The 16315-nt window shown below is 40.5% G+C and overlaps 1 protein-coding gene across 1 annotated transcript in view; it reads left to right on the forward strand.

Moving 5' to 3' along the window:
- Positions 1–16315, forward strand: part of CDH23 (cadherin related 23) — a 2828172-nt gene that overhangs the window by 2083838 nt on the left and 728019 nt on the right. The window lies entirely within an intron of this gene.

Raw genomic sequence — 16315 nt, forward strand, 5'->3', positions numbered from 1 at the left:
CTCACCGCACTTACCTGTGCCTGCCGCTGTTGGCTACAATAATATAGGGCCCTCGACAAGCTAGCTTGCCAGTGTTTGCTATCTGAGTGGGAACTTTGAGATAGGACAAATCCAATGATAACTAAAGTGCTTAGTCTGTACAAAAAAGATAAGTTCAGGAGCTCAAAGCTATTCTTAGGAGCTTGACACTGGTGTTATTGAAATCTGGGGGTTGCTGAATATCAACGCTGCCTTGTTTGGATTGCACTTCATTGCTCTTTCTTCCATCACTGTTCTCTTAATATCTCATGCTCACATCATTCATCCCTTCTTACTATCTTAGGCCCGGTTTTCTTATCTTCACATTTCTCTTTTTTCCATTGTCTGCCTTTCTCTTTCTTCCTCCGTGGGCAAAGTCTTATGATGTAGAATAAGTCTTCGTACCCATAAACGGGTGACAGTGGTCAGCATCTGCAACCACCTGCACAAAGAATCAGTGCATTCCTCCCTGTCCTTGAACTGTTAAAAAGGCTGTTCTGATGGATACCAGTGAACTGGAGAAGACCCATAGTCCAGATGCTAACTATAGTAATGCACTTAATGTGAGCAAGGTGGACTACGTGCTCACCTGCCTCCAAGTGCTACAAAATGCAGCAGACAAGGTGAGCTGCAGTAAAGACAGGTATCGGTCTGTCTCAGCCTGCTTGACAACCCTCCACTGTCTGCCAATGCGCAAAAGAGCTAAATTAAAACCCCTCTTCCACAGTAGCGGCCCGTATTGGGAGTGCTGCCGGGCACTGAAGTGCGGTGGGGGAGGGGTAGGGTGGGGGTTAGTAAACTATGGATTTTGGCAGATTAGATTTAAATAAACATATCAATAAATAAAACGATTTTTGATGCGCGCGCTGCATCACCAAATGCAAGTCTATTACGCACCGGGACATAGTTAATGTCCTGTCTCTTACATTAGTGCTTTTTTTTCATTTTGCAGATACATACTTCCACAGCACAAAATTCCATTCCACATAATTATACTCTGACTCACAATCCCACTCCACATAATTCCAGTACACTCAATATCACATAATTACTATCCACATATTTCCGCTGTACAGCATGCCACATATTTTCACTTCACAAATCGACTTCACACCACACAATTCCACCACACACAGTTTCACAACTAACAATTAGAATTCAACCCACATATTTCCACTCCACACCACATACATTACTCCACTCCAATCCAAAATACATGGGTTAAACACATTGTCATTTGCAACGCCAATACCTCTAACTCTCCAAAATGCATTACAAATGCTTGTTCTTTTTGGTTAAGCACCCCATGAGAGTTCGTATGTCTTCCAACAGTCTCCCTCATGTACTTCTATTCACCCCTCTGCCGCACTTCTTGTTGCTCTCGTTCTTGTGCTTGCCCTTGCGTGCTTCTCCCTTCCAATTGCTTCTTATACCCATATGCCTCTCCCTGTTCCATGTTGAGCTCTCTCTCTCGCCTGTGTGCTTATGTTTATCCGTTCTCCATGGGGCTCTCTTGCCTGTGTTATGTACTTCTCCATTCACTCTCCATGATGCTTCCACTCACCTCTGTGTTGCTTCCACCCCAGCTCTTCTTGATGCCTCCCTCCACCCACTTTTTGAAAAAATTGCCTTTTCACTACCTTTTTTATTATTTACCAATCCAATTTGGATCAGTAAATAAAACTAAAAAAGCATCCGTGCAGCGGCCATGTCACATCACTTTTTTCCCCTCTTTCGCCGTGTTGCACAACCTCTCTATACACCACTGGCAAACTCATTAGTTCCCAAAGGCGAGACCTATTGGCTTTGCCAGTGCCTTTTTAATTCTGCAGATTTTCGAGCGTTTCCTTTTCCCTCTGAACCATAGATTCTAAATGTAGGCAATCGTCTACTACGCAGAGGTTGGCACTCCTTGTTGGTAACATTATAAAGATAGCTCTCTTGAATATCAGTAGCTTTTGAGGCCTGCTCGTCCCCACAGATGTTTACAGCTTGGCAAGCATGAGAGGGCGTTCCCGGGCAGTGTGGCACCGTTTGTTTGCTCATATGTCTGAGGTCAGCCCTGCTGCTTCCTAAGTAAGGCTTCGGGAGTAACTAAATAAATAGGGCTCTTTCTAGTGTTCGTGTTTCACTGACAAACGTTCATAACGTAACACAGTATGTAACACATAACGTAACACATATGTTCTCCGATTACATGCTGTGCAGCACTGGAAACTTCGCGCACGTTGTTGCTGGTACTTAGAAGTTAAGAAATTGGCTCAAAATAGATAGCCGTATTAAGTTTAAAACACTTACCTACATGTTTAAAATCAAACCAGACCAGGCCCCCCACTATCTTAAGTTCCTTGTTCACACTCATGTCCCCTCCCGGAACTTGAGATCTGCCCACTTGGCCTATTTTGTAGTGCCTAAAATTAGGCTAACCAGAATGGGAGGAAGATCGTTCGCTCTGCTTGGCCCTACGCTGTGGAACTCCCTGCCATTTCACATACGAACTGAAACGAATTTTGTTAAATTTCGCAGAGCTACTAAAACCTGGCTTTTTAATCAGTAACTCCTTGCAGTTTAGACGGAGATGTAATGGTTCCTGCTTGTTTAGCGCTGGGAAACCCTTTGTGGGTAGCTGTTCGCGCTTAATAAATTTAAATAATAAATAAATAAATAATAAAACCCTTCCGAATGAGGAATAACTACCAAGAACCGGAAATATTGAGAGGTATTCCCTATTCCGATTGGTTTCTCTGACACCTTTGCCACCTGCTCTGAGCAGGAGGTACATGTGTGTGCAGGGCTGGCATTCTGTGGGGCAGTGGGAAGTCGGAGGGTTGACATGTAGAGGGTGGAATGGAAGGAAGTCTCATGGCACGGGCAATATTGCCTACACCCCCTTTACTGCAGAAGGGGTTCTGGCGAGTCCTTCTTGGTCTTAGGCCTGGTTGCGATTGCAGCCAAACCCAACTGCGATCTATCTATCAGTGGTATTTTCGAGCAGTGAACTGGGGTGCGCTGTTCCTGCACCCTAAAAAAAGCCTGGCGGGAGGACTCTGGGCCATTTGTGATATGGTGGATGCTCCAGTGGCGTTGTAAGGATGCTCGGACCCCAACGTAAGCACAGCAAATGAAGTCCTCGCATGTCGGGAGCCATTAGGGTCCACCTATTGAGACGTTTGACGAGATAGCATTATACAAAAATTGAGTTTTTGTGTTTGAAGTCTCGAAGGACGTTATACCATAGGAGTAAAGGTGGTGCACAGTGAGCGAGCATGCTCAGTGATGTACAGAACGCGAGCATTCTAGTTATGCTGCCTGTGACACCTGTTGAAAATTAACAAAGCAGTTTTCAGCTGTGCAACTCTTCGATTCCAAGAATGGAGAACTGCATGGAAATACAAACTGCTGTCCTTTAAAACAAACTGACGCCAGCTAATGGCGGTCACTGGCAGTCTTGTGGTGAGGGGTAAGAAGAGCTAAGCTGCGTAGAAAACGACGGAAAGCACCTCTTAAAAAACAGAAGTGGTTGGAGGCTAATTGGCATGTAGCATATGCAGTAGCCTCACAGGGGTGGCGTCTTAGGAAGTGATGTTACAACATCGTCACAACCATACCACATTGCTTACTGGAAGTGGACATTTTTTCCACTCTCTGGTGGTTAAATATACTGTGTATTCACCAGGGGAACATGCTGCCCTGCCTAGTCAAATAGATAGGAACGTTTATGCATCTTATACGTTGTCTTTCCTCAAACACCGAAAAACTGAATACATCATTTTAAAAATAGCTCTGTGAATTACGAAGTTACTGCTGAGATATTTATGTATCGTTCAAGGGCAATTCAATGTATACTATGTGAGATTTGGAAGCAAGCTTTGGCAAAGACAGTAGGCCCAGCAGTGCCTGCCAACCTTTTCACTTTGTCGTGCTTTCTTTTATCATGATTTCTGTAAAACGTTATTTTTGGGGGAGATGCTGGGACCTCGCCAGTTTAATAACATCACAGCTAAAATATGTTTGACTTCCAAAATAACACATTGTCATTGTTGTCCCTGGCATTGAAGGGAGCTACTTTATATGACAATGTGCTCCTTGTGAAATACAGAATACCGTCACTTAGAAGGGAAGTTGCTCCAATGCTGTGTGGGTTGTATGACTTTACAACGCATGCTTTTAACCCGCATGCTGTTACAACGTAATTTTTTACCCCGACTTGCTGTCAAGGGTGCGCTGAAATTTGGAATGGTATAATTTACTATTCCAACTCCAGTCTGTGCAACAGTAGGGAAGGTGTTGGAGTTAAAGCCAACACCTTACACCCCCTACAGCAAGCCATTTTCGACGTAATGGCACGCAGGGTAAAAGCATGCGTTGTTTCCATGCTGTTTGCTGAAGTGTGTGGGAGAAAAATGTCAATGACACAACAACAGACCAAGAGGACTGAATAAAAGAACCTTTAAGTAGTTATATGTATGATACCAGATATAAACATGTAAACAACAAATGATCCACTGCACTACTGTGCAATACAGTATTGATAAAAGTGATATTTCATAAGGTTAATCTCTTGTCATGACTGACAGACCAGATGGGCCTTTCCCTCACAAACTTTGTCCATGTAAATTTTAAGAATGCTGGCGTTGTCATTGTGGAATGTGAATAAAGATGTCTTAGGAGTAGTCCGGAGCTGCAAGGCTTGATGAGTTGTGCCTCGAAAGAGTTCCCTCTCTGTCACAATTATTTAGTACTGAGCCACCAAAAATTGTCTTCGAGCTGGCTGACTCCCATACTCCATGGAGGTGCCACTCATACCAAGTCTTTCTACAGAACTAGCCTGCATTCAAGTTCTCTTTCTATTCATAAGTACTACTTGGCTGGTGATGTGGCTGTGACATCACTTTATTCAAGTTACAACTTGATATTTGGCACTGATCCAGCACTCTGGGCCAAACCTCTTACCATTTGTCCTCCGATGAACCTTTTCTTTCCCGCCTGAGAGGTGATGGGAGTTAACATTACATCAATCAATTTCAATTAACGTTGTTACCCATTTGGCAACATGATAAGGACCAGGAATCAGTGACTATAGTTAAGAAGGTTTATTACAAGTTAGGCTTCCCAATTTCTATTTTTGCTGATTTTTAAAGATAAATACAGGCAGAAAACAATATGTTTCCTGTCTGTGTTTATTTTTAAAAGCAGGAAAATACTGAAAATGGTGCTTCTTGTGAGAGACTCTCCATGCTGTCTTTCATTAATTCCAGGCAACTGTTGAGCAGATAAACAGCATGGAGAGTTTAAAAACATGTATGATGTAGGATGAGATTTCTGTAAATATAGGCATATATTAACATATATTTATAGCATAGTGCTAATATGAATCTGTTAGAGTAGTGTTTTGTTATACGTGGCTGCTTACTTTGCTAAAACGTGATAGGCATTCATGTACGAGTGCACATCCAAGACTTAAATTAACATTTGATGGCTCCATTTATTCTCAAAACACAAAATAAATATGAATAAATGCCAATAAGTTGGCCAAAAATTAAACATGGATGAATAAAGATGTAAATGTTAAAAAAAGAAATACCATAAAACTGGGAGAGCCTTTTGCAAGGCAGCAGTCAAGTTAAGGTGCACACATCTTAGCACTAAACTGTAAAGGTACAGGATAGCAACCAGGAAACCTAACCTACTAAAGAAGGCTAGGCTTACCAGTATGAGACAAACAAGAAGTTCTGTCACAGCAATACAAAAGATCAATAAGAGAAATTGGCACTCAGAAAAGAGTTTCTGATTCTCTCTCCTATACCTGAGTAAAGTCTAGAATTGTGTAGGTTACATTCCAAGCTAAGAGGCTGGTTTAATAGTCTAAAGGAACTCAAAATTCAAAGAAGTGGAGAGAAATAGGAACATGGGCAGTTTGGGAAATGATGGAGGCAAAAGGGTGGAATCAGCATCTCCTAAGCTTGATAAAGATTCTTCTAGGGTCGGAGGGATTGAGTGTCAGCTTAAACTACTCTCAACAAAGAATCAAAGAGAATAAGCTTAGAGACAGACAGTGTAGACTCCAGTTATTTGCACCACAATCTCTAAGGTACCACCCTCTGTTAGCATCATCAGGGGTTCCATTGTGCTCTTTCCTTCTCATGCTGTAAGCTCACATTAAAACAATGTCCCACACTGATCATGGAACAACATTATTCTTGTTCAACCAAACCATGTTTCAACAATGCCGAATAGGAGCCTTCAATTAATGGTCTGGATCGCCACAGTCCTTGTCAAGGTCTTCTTCTTAGGCTCTCTCTTTATCGCTAGTACAATGCTGTATCTATTTGAAAACTAACAATGTATGTGAACGCACCCGCAAGACAAAGTCATGCAGGCAGAAACTGAAAACAGTATTTTATGCAGAATGGAAAATAGGCCTATTTGGAACAACTTTAAAGTATTAAATCAGTGGTGCACACTTAATATCCACATGCACTTTCCAACACACATGAATATAAAATGGCAGTCATATTACATGTGGTATACAGTAGATCTAAAATTCAGAGGTGGAAGTATGACTAGGGACTAGATTGTTGTGGTCGGCGGAGGCAGCTTGTATGTTGCCTTCGTCGACCCAAATCGGCTTTTGACTTGGTCCCCCGGAGTTGGCTATGGCAGGTTTTAGATGACATGGGCATCCCCAGGTGTCGTTTGAGTCTATTGACTTGCCTACATGAGACCCACATTGCCCAGGTTTGCTGGGGGACTCAGGGTAAGTCACCGAATGCTTATCTATTAACAAAGGTGTTCACAAGGGCTGTGTGCTGGCTCCCACCTTGTTTTTTTAATACCTTAATGATGTTGTTCAATATCTGTCCTCACTTTCAACGGATGCCTCAACTGTGGCTCGCCTAAAATCACCCATTCTGATCTTCGCAGATGACACTTTATTAATTTCTAAACCTCTGAGTGGACTCTAGTATGCTGAATCGCAGTTTGAGGAATTTTGTAATAATCGAGGTTTGGAAATGAATTATGCAAAGACTAAGCTTATGGTGTTTAAGAAACATAGATCCTTAGCTTGAGCAGGGGGTATACCTATTAAAAGTGTTGAGTCTTTTAGTTATCTGGGTTTCACCTTATCTACTAATTTAGCATGGAAATGAAATTCCAGGTGAAAGTTTTGACCCTTAAAGATAGACGAGTCTGCAGCGCCATCTTTACAGAACATAGTTGCTCATTCACCAAACCCATTACACCGTTATTACAAATATACAATGCCAAAGTAGTTAGTTCTGCTCTTTAAGGTTCAGAACTGTGAGGTTTTACTAAGCTAGATTTGTTAACTAGTTCAGAAAACAGATTCCTATGGAACCTGGTTCGGTTCGGTTACGGCAGAGCTCCCCACTTAAGCCCCTGATGATGGACATTGGAAGGCAATCTTTGGCAGATAGGTTATTCACCCAATCGCAATGAACCCAGTATGTTTTAGCTTTAAAGGATGTCATGGAGGCTGATAGATTCCGTATATCATCTTGCTAAAGCAGGTCCAAAAGTTATCATCAGCTATAGGCCTCAGTGAGATTTGAGATAATCCCTACTCTAACCTTCTCATATCGCCCAAGACAATTAAGAAATGCTACTGGTTATGGGTAGCCACAAATGTGGTTAGACTGAGTATCAGCCGCTCTTTGACTGAAAATGTCCTTGATTTCATATGTACCAACACCATGGAACCATATTGAGATGCTATCATGGTACCCTTGGACAGGAAATTATATTTCCAATTCAGGGTAGGATCCTTGCCTCTCACATCATTCACCAAAGGCTGGACCCCTGGCAGAAATGCATTATGTCCCACAGCAACTTTTCATCTGAACCCATTGCACACGTTTTATCTGCCTGTCCGGGCTATGCAGTTCCTCACGAGCATAGATCAAAGCGATTTGTAGGACACTGAGGACAGGTAGTAGCCCTTAGAATACTTGGATCTCATTCTAGACGTATCTACGCATGCGCAGTAACAGTTTCTGGGCAAGATGTGGGTCATTAAAGCAAGGGTGCTGGCTGCTACAGAAAATGATAACCCCTTTGTCCTCGTACAAATAATCAACTGACACAAACCTCTATTTGTAGTCCTTTGAGAACTTTCCGCATTCTTGGGGAATCATATTTTACTGTTTGTCTGACTCTAGAGTATGAGATTGATCTTGAACCTCGAACCCCTACTTTTAGAAAAGTGTTTTTGATGCTAGTTTTACCTTGCTGCCCATTATTTTGTGTATTATTTTCTCATATGCTGCAATGCATTGACTATCATACTTGAATGATATTGTTTTTATTTGATATTCATTTTAACTGCAGATTTGTACTGTTTGTATTGCTTTTATGACTTATTTGTTGAATAAAGTGTTATGATGATGATGGTATATTTTGAATGAAATATATAAAAAATTAGCGCACACATTACATTAATCATTGTTGTTTCTAAAATAAACCCATTCTAACTAAGTGAGGATGGTATATTCATCAAGTCTCCAAAGAATATTTCATTTAATATGGTTAAGGCATGTAGCGTACACGTATTAATTGTCAAATTCTACAGTGAATGCACTTCAATAATGATATCCAGTGGAACACTTTATATTAATGTCTATAGGCCGCACAGGAAACAGGTTTTAGGTGTATGTTTAGGTTAGGCACTAGGACTATTATAAAAAGGTGTTAAGATTGGGGGATTTGACTCCTGTCTCTGTTGTTAATACTGTTCATAGTTATATAGCAAGATCATTGCACATAAGTTCCATAAAGGTCTTTAGCAATCGATTAGGGATCATACAAATATGCCTATAAGGTAAAAAAAGGACAGCATTCCAGTCAAACATAGGTAACCTAACGTTCTCTTGAGCGTAGGTGAAGACCTTCAGAAACAAATTCTAAGTATGCTGGATGAGGTTTTGATTCCATGCATTGGTTGTCTCCTCTTATCATGGCACGCAAGAGGAGTGAGGAGTTTTATATTTGTGTTGATCTCAGAAAGTTGAATGAGACTTTGTGGTTGGAGAGTTTTCATGTTTCTAGGATTAAAGAATTATTTTCACTGGTGGGCCAATCAAAATGGTTTACTGAGTTAGACTTAAAGTCTGCCTACCAAAAGATCTTGTTGGATCCTGAGCCTAGGCCCTTCACAGCATTTATCACACCTACAGGCATTCTGTTTACTCTTTGGCTTAGCTTCTGCAACTTCTGCATTTTAGGGAGTTATAGATGATATCCTACATGGGATTCCTAATGATGCAGCATTCAAACATGATATATAATTTACTGAGGAGTCTTTCACAACATTATAAGGTGGATTAATGTTGACCAGTGCTGTGATCAAACCTAAGGTGGACTTAGTGGACAGTATTGTCAGTGCCCACCTCTCCCAGAGGCAAGAAATAGCTTAAATCCTTCCTTAAGGTGTGTGAATTTTACTCAAAGTATCTTAAATAGCCTGTTAGTATGACTCAATACTTCAGTCTATTACCGAGGGAAAATGTTGATCTCATGAAAGTCAAGTAAATGACCTCAAAAGCTACTCCTTTGCAACTATTTACTGATAGAAACATTTATCCCATAGCGGTGCATGCCTGGAAATATGCTTTGGGTGCAGTTCTTTCACAAGTTGAGGGTCATCAGCAACACACAATTAGGTTTGCCTGTTACAGACACTCCGTTATAGAAAAATAAATGTTTGCAGAGACTCCTTGTCGAGAAAGAAGTGTTTGCATGCGTCTAGAGTGTGGAAAAATGTTGTCCCTATTTTTGAAGTTGCCATTTTTTTATTAAGTCTGCTCATAGGCCACGTGTGGATGTTTTGTCTGGAGCCAAATTAAAGAATACTACCGTGAGGATACCTACACTGTCTACTAACCATTTGGAATACAATTTCAGGATAGAATACATTTCAGGAGTGCACAATTTACAGTGAGACTCTTTGTCTAGATTTCCAGTTAGCTGTGATTTTGATGATGATACAGTTAAGATTGGAGTGTATCATTGCCAAATGTGAGGTAAATACTGTGATTTGAGAGAGCTTGAAGAAATGGAGATCAGTGCTGATCTGTGATCTTAATATTCAGAAAGTACTTGACTTAATCATAAGAGTATGGCCAAAGGAAAGAAACACTGATCCTTTAGTGGAAGGTGGCCTATGAATTATCTGATGTGGATGGGTTGCTTGTTTATAGTAAGAGGTGTATTCCTCCCGTCTGTCTAAAGGGTAAGATTACAGAAGCAGATCATAATAGCCATTTTAATTGAACTCTTAAAAAAAAGTTAGGGAAAATTATTGGTGACCTAGCATGGACACTGAGAAACATCAATTTATGGACGAATGAGGGCCTTTCCTAAGGAGTGACAAACATTTGAGAACGTGTTCATCTCTTGAGTCTCCTGTGGCTAAGGGCATGGCAAAATGCTGGCCTGGATTTTTTGTGACCCTTTTTTATCCTACCAGCACAAAACAGATATATTTAGAGCTAGCTGATCATTTGTTCCATTGGGTCGAACTAAAATGTCTGGGAGAGCCCACTTTTGATGCAGTATAATGTTCTCTGTTAATGTGTAAATGCTTGATTTAATTCTCAGACATTGGTGTTCAATTCACTTTTTAGTTCAGACCGGTGTGAAGTGTTTAAGAACCCCACTATATTGGCCTCATAATAAATAAAGTATTGGTTTAGTCAAACGTTTTAACAAGGTATTGGTAGAATGTGTAAACAGTGCTTATTGTTGCAAGCGAGATATGTGTGAAACTGTTAGGTACATGCTTTGGGTGTCCTCAACTACTTCTCTCGTAGCATCTGGTAAAACACCTTTTGAACTAATGAAGGAGTCTTTCTTGGAGCTTCATCCTAATTGAGTCATGAAGGTGAGTCCCTAAGATTGTTTACCTCTTGCTGATTAATGGGCATCTGCAAAGGAAAGTTCAGGTCAGAGATTAACAAAACATATGTCATTACACCATATCTAGGGGCATATTTGCGCCACATTTGCACCACTCAAAGTGGTACATGTGTGAGGCAAGACTATAAGTCAGATTTATGTAGCTACGCAAAGGCGCTTTGTGTTGTTTTGAGTGGCTTCAAAAATCTGGAGTAAGGCAATTCAGCGCAAATTGCTGTTGTCTTACTATGCACAAAGAAGGCATTCTACAGGCGTTGCGTGGGTGTTCATCGCAACGCCCATGGTTTTTGATGTATTTCTAGATTTACCAGGACTTGTTTTTACTCTTTCTATGTGTGCTGCATGAGCACCATTTGCATTACAGATGGACACATTTTTTTCAGGCACAGGGAGATTAAGTAATTTGCCCAGAATCACAGGATGTTTGAGCCTCCCGCCAGACTCGAACAAGGTTCTCCAGCTTCAAAGTCGGCACTCTAGTCGTTAAGACCGTTACATTTTTAGGTTGAGTGTGACATAGTTATAAAAATCCTGTTTCTTATACAGCAAGTAATCCTGTCATCTAACTATCCAGTTGTATAGGATGAGTGGCGTGATTCACTGGAGAGACAGAGGGCTTTACAATTGACCATACAAATTGCACAAGTGGAGTATCTGGATTTCAGCACAGTGGGCCCTTCAGTTAACAAGTAATGCCTAGATCAGTGAATAAATATATGTGAAAGTGGCACATAAGTAAAAGTGACTCCTTGTGTTAGCCTCAACAATGACCGACAGTTGAAATCTACCCTTTAGTACCACACTCCCAGGGTACAATGTTATATGTTTCGGAAAATTGTGAGCGCTTCTAGAGGATCCAGTTCAATGCAAGGGTGACATGAGATGGGAGTAATGGAGACGCTACTGTGGGAGAGCATATAGGAGGAGGTCTGCAATTGAAAAACAGTTAGAAAATAGAACAGCAGAAAACTGAGAAGATGTTCATGAATGAGTGTAAAAAACCCAGACATGTTCATTAAATGGTAATGAAGTGTAAAGTCAAGACTCATGTTGAGACTCATGTCCATTATGCAGCATGAATTTTGACACTTGTGAGTCAGACATTTGCAGTTATTCCTCTAAACTACTACAAGGATGAAAGTAATTATCCACCCCAAAAGGAGTTTAAAATCATATGATATATGATGACTTTCTAAGGCAAAGACGGCAGGCAGGTTGAAAAGATGGTCATTTAGGCTCCTTAAATCCACCTCTAGTAACCATTGCCTGAAGTATATGGTCAAACTTCTCATAAAGTACTTCTAAAGTTCCTGCTTGTCATTTGCACACTCTATTTAAGTGTATAGATATCCATGCACTCTGAAATAGGAACATCCACCTTTTTTGGTAGATTTCCCTCACTCACCAAACTAAAAATCAGCCCCTTAGAATTTAGAGGAACATGAAAATCTCTGATGGAAACCATAATAGAGCCTTAGAGCCCAACATAGCGGGCTCTACTAGCCATTAAAAGCTCAATTCCGCGTTAAAGTGAGCGGGCCGTTAATGGCTGGTAAAGTCAGCTATGGAGGGCACCACGGCTATTACAACATTCTGCCCCTAGAGGTCAGAATATTCTAATTTGTAAAACAAAGACCTTACGGAGCCCGTGGGGATTGAAATCCTTTCAGGCTCCATGAGGCCTTTTGTTCACAGAAACAGCTGTGAATAAACATTGGAATGTTGCTGCTCTGGTATTCTACCAGCCATTAAAAGCCTGGAGCACTCCATTGTCTTAAATGGAGCACTAAACATTCCAATGTTCTAATCTAGAGGAATGTTTTCCATCATAAGGATAGTATTGTGGATGGTGTTCAGCCTCAATCTTCTCTGTATTTAGAGTTTCCTCGAAAAATTAGGGAGTTTCAGCTTCCTTTCAACTTTAAATGACTTCCTAATTCTTGAGTGACTAGATTACCTTCCTTTTCATCAACGTGGACCATGACCATAAATAAGGGCTCTTTTAATGACTGCATTAAAGAGTAAATAATTCTCCACAAATGTGTGATGACCTTCAAATTGTTGAAAATTGTCGAAACTTCACTAATATCGACAGGTTTGCACTGGTAATAAATAGGAGGCACAATCTGTATATATCTGACACATATGTTTTTAAGATTCACCAGAAGTACTTAAGTAGTCTTTTTGAGTTTTTTACTAAACAAAATTAATTTGGTTAGTTTGGCATATTATATATTCTTGAATTCAGTTGTTCATGGATTATTAAGGTAAAGATGGAACCTAGATTGTGTGGATATAAGCTAGACGCGCTCCTCTTCATATGCTTTTCGTGCCCTTCGTTACTAAGTAAATGTAAAATATGACTGTTGTCTGTTTTCATTATACCATTGGGTGGTAACACACAGCTCTTAGATTGATAGCATATCTTAATATTACTGAAAAGATGATTGATTTTGAAACCGAAAAAAATTAAAGTGGGTCCTCCACCGCAAAAGAATAGATAAATAGGAAATGGTGTTTATTAACAGTGTGGTAATTGTTTTAAAGATGCATGCCATTGATAAATGTCTACATCCATAGAACCAGTAATAATTAATAACCTTGTGCTTTATTAATTGTGGCAAGAGGCTAGCCTGATTTCGTCCTGTCAGTGCTAGCCAACTAGATCTCTGTTGTAAATGATGTAGACTGGTTCAGTTAGTATCTTCTGGTGTCTTTATTCAAGTAGGATGTTACAGGATGAGAGCCCCACCAGGAGCAGCCTCACTGCTGCTCAGCCCATCACCAACTGACACTCACACACATGAGCATTCCATTCACCAACATTCTCTCACAAAGACACCCAGGCTGAGCAGCAGTATAACACATCTCCTTCCTTTAAGTGAATCGAAAATCTCTCAGATAAGTATCAGAACAAATGTGAGGAATAAATGACATGACATGGTTATGAAAAATAGCATGAAAAATTAAAGGTGAAAAAATCATGCAGAAACAATAAAGAAGGTATGAAGAGACACAGGAATACACCATCTCCCTTCTTATCACAACACAACCCACACCATAACTACCAACAAACCAAAGTGCAAGAATCATGTAAGCTGGCCAGGCAAACACAAGAAAAGTACAAGGATGCCAACTACAAAAGTGCAAGGAGAACCATACCATATAGAAAAAATAAATTAATATGTACGAATGGAGGATATCTACACAGAGCTTAATAGCATCACAACACCAAAGTAATTGCAAGACTTCCCCCAACGACAAATTGGGGTGTGATGTGTGAAAGGGACTCCACACGTAACCAAAAACACTCTCCACGCAAACTTTGACGTGCATGAAATACAGAGAAAATAAGAAACAACTTGGAAATAAGGTAAGTAAACGCACATTAGGAAAGAATATATGCACTTCCCCTAACAACAAGTTAGGGTGTGATGTGTAGAAAACAGTCTACACGGAACCAAGCAGGTGCCCCAAACCTCACTCAACACATAAAGAAAACCCCCAACGCAAAGGTAGGGGGTGATGTGTAGCAAACACTCTACACGGAATCTAAACAGGCGCACAACACTTCACTTAACATGTAAAGAACTCCCCAAAACACAAAATGGGGTGTGATGTGTAGAAACAACACTTCACTCAACACATACAAAACTCCAACCAATGCAAAGTGGGGTGTGATGTGTGGAAGGGACTCCACACAGAACTATATAAATGCACATAAGGTAAGTAAGTGCACAATTGAATATCCAGCACAACATCAAAGAAAAGGAACCGTACTACGATGGGTGGTTATATAGCACCAACCCATAGCCATGTAAAAGTGGGAAAACAGCAACACAACCCATTATCTACCATTCACTCAAATCCGTACAAATGACAATTTTACGTCCCAGGGAACATAACTCCAAGTATACACCTATAAACAATCATCTCAGTGTTAAAAGAGAATATCAGTAATCATGAAAGAAACACCTGCATAAAAAGAGCACAGAATAAAATCATCACATATGAAGCACACCAAAAATAAAACGTTGAACCTTAGGGAAACAAAGAATCAAGAATGACACATTAATGGATTGAACCACAATGAAAAACAACATAAATAATGAGATGCTGACTATCATTATGCGACCTCTCACAAGAAGTATGACACTGTCCCAAAAACAATAAATTAAAACAAATAAAGTAGTCAGTCAGTCAATTTCTTTATTCTCGATAAATTAATATCATATAAAGACAAAAAGCACAGTCATATGAACATACAAACAGTTACAACGAAATTAGATTAAAAAATGTACAGTCAATTACAATAAATTTCGATAGGATTAAAAATTTCTTAAAAATAGAGCAATGTTTTTCTTAAAATAAAGTAGTCACCGTGGTCTGCCTTAAGGAATACATGCTCAGGCTTAAAGAACCCGTGGGAAGCAAAAACAGAAATAAACGGTACCTTGCTGGGTACCTTACTCCTTGAATGGCAAGATAATGTTCTTTAGTATGTTGACGAGTACAAAGTTCCTCACCTTATCGGCACCCATGAGACATGAAAAGCGCCACAGAAGACCATCGGCAACAAGCGTTGCATGAATCCACTGCAGCTCTCCCCATGATGCAGCGCAAGACACATGAACTTTAATGAGATAAAAATCTGTGGTTAGCAAAGAGAAAGACATTTGCGTGCTGCTTCCAATCTCAAAATGGCAGCAAGTAAGGAACACAGCGCCGGTGGGTTCAAGGTATGTTTGTACATGCCGTTATTCAGAAGAAGGTATCCACTGCACCAGACAGGAACGTGAAAAGGGAAACCATGGTGACATCGTCAGACAATGGAATGCAGGAAAGGCTGCGCGCGTTGAGTGTATGCGCACGGTGGAAAGCTTGTGTCGTTTTCAAATATCGTACACCAGTTTAACGACTCACTAGCGGCGTCAAACTTCCCCAAGAAAAAGTTGCTCATTCCACATTCAACAAAACTGCTCCCAACTCGAACAACAGCACAGCAGCAGCACGTTCAACAAAACTCGCTAAGACAAATCCATTCCAGCAGTGAAAACACGCTACAATTTGTAAGCATGAACGGCACATGCAGGCAAATCCTTCAAGACTGAAAACATGGCTCACCCCCAACAGTCCCATAGACAGCTCCGTAAGAAAGTTACCGCAGGGTGACAGCATTCACAAGACCAAGTACCAGCAGACCTGGTTGGGGGTCATACCATGTAAATCCAGAGAATTCAACTCCTCTTGAAGTACATTACCGCTGGGCCACAGCAATAAAGAGGTAGAAAGTACAGCTTGAATTGACAGGCAGGTGAACAAGCAGGCAGCAAAACAGGGAGAGAAAAATGCAGCAGAAACT

Source organism: Lissotriton vulgaris, chromosome 5 (genome assembly GCF_964263255.1).
Source record: "Lissotriton vulgaris chromosome 5, aLisVul1.2, whole genome shotgun sequence".
NCBI lineage: Eukaryota > Metazoa > Chordata > Amphibia > Caudata > Salamandridae > Lissotriton > Lissotriton vulgaris.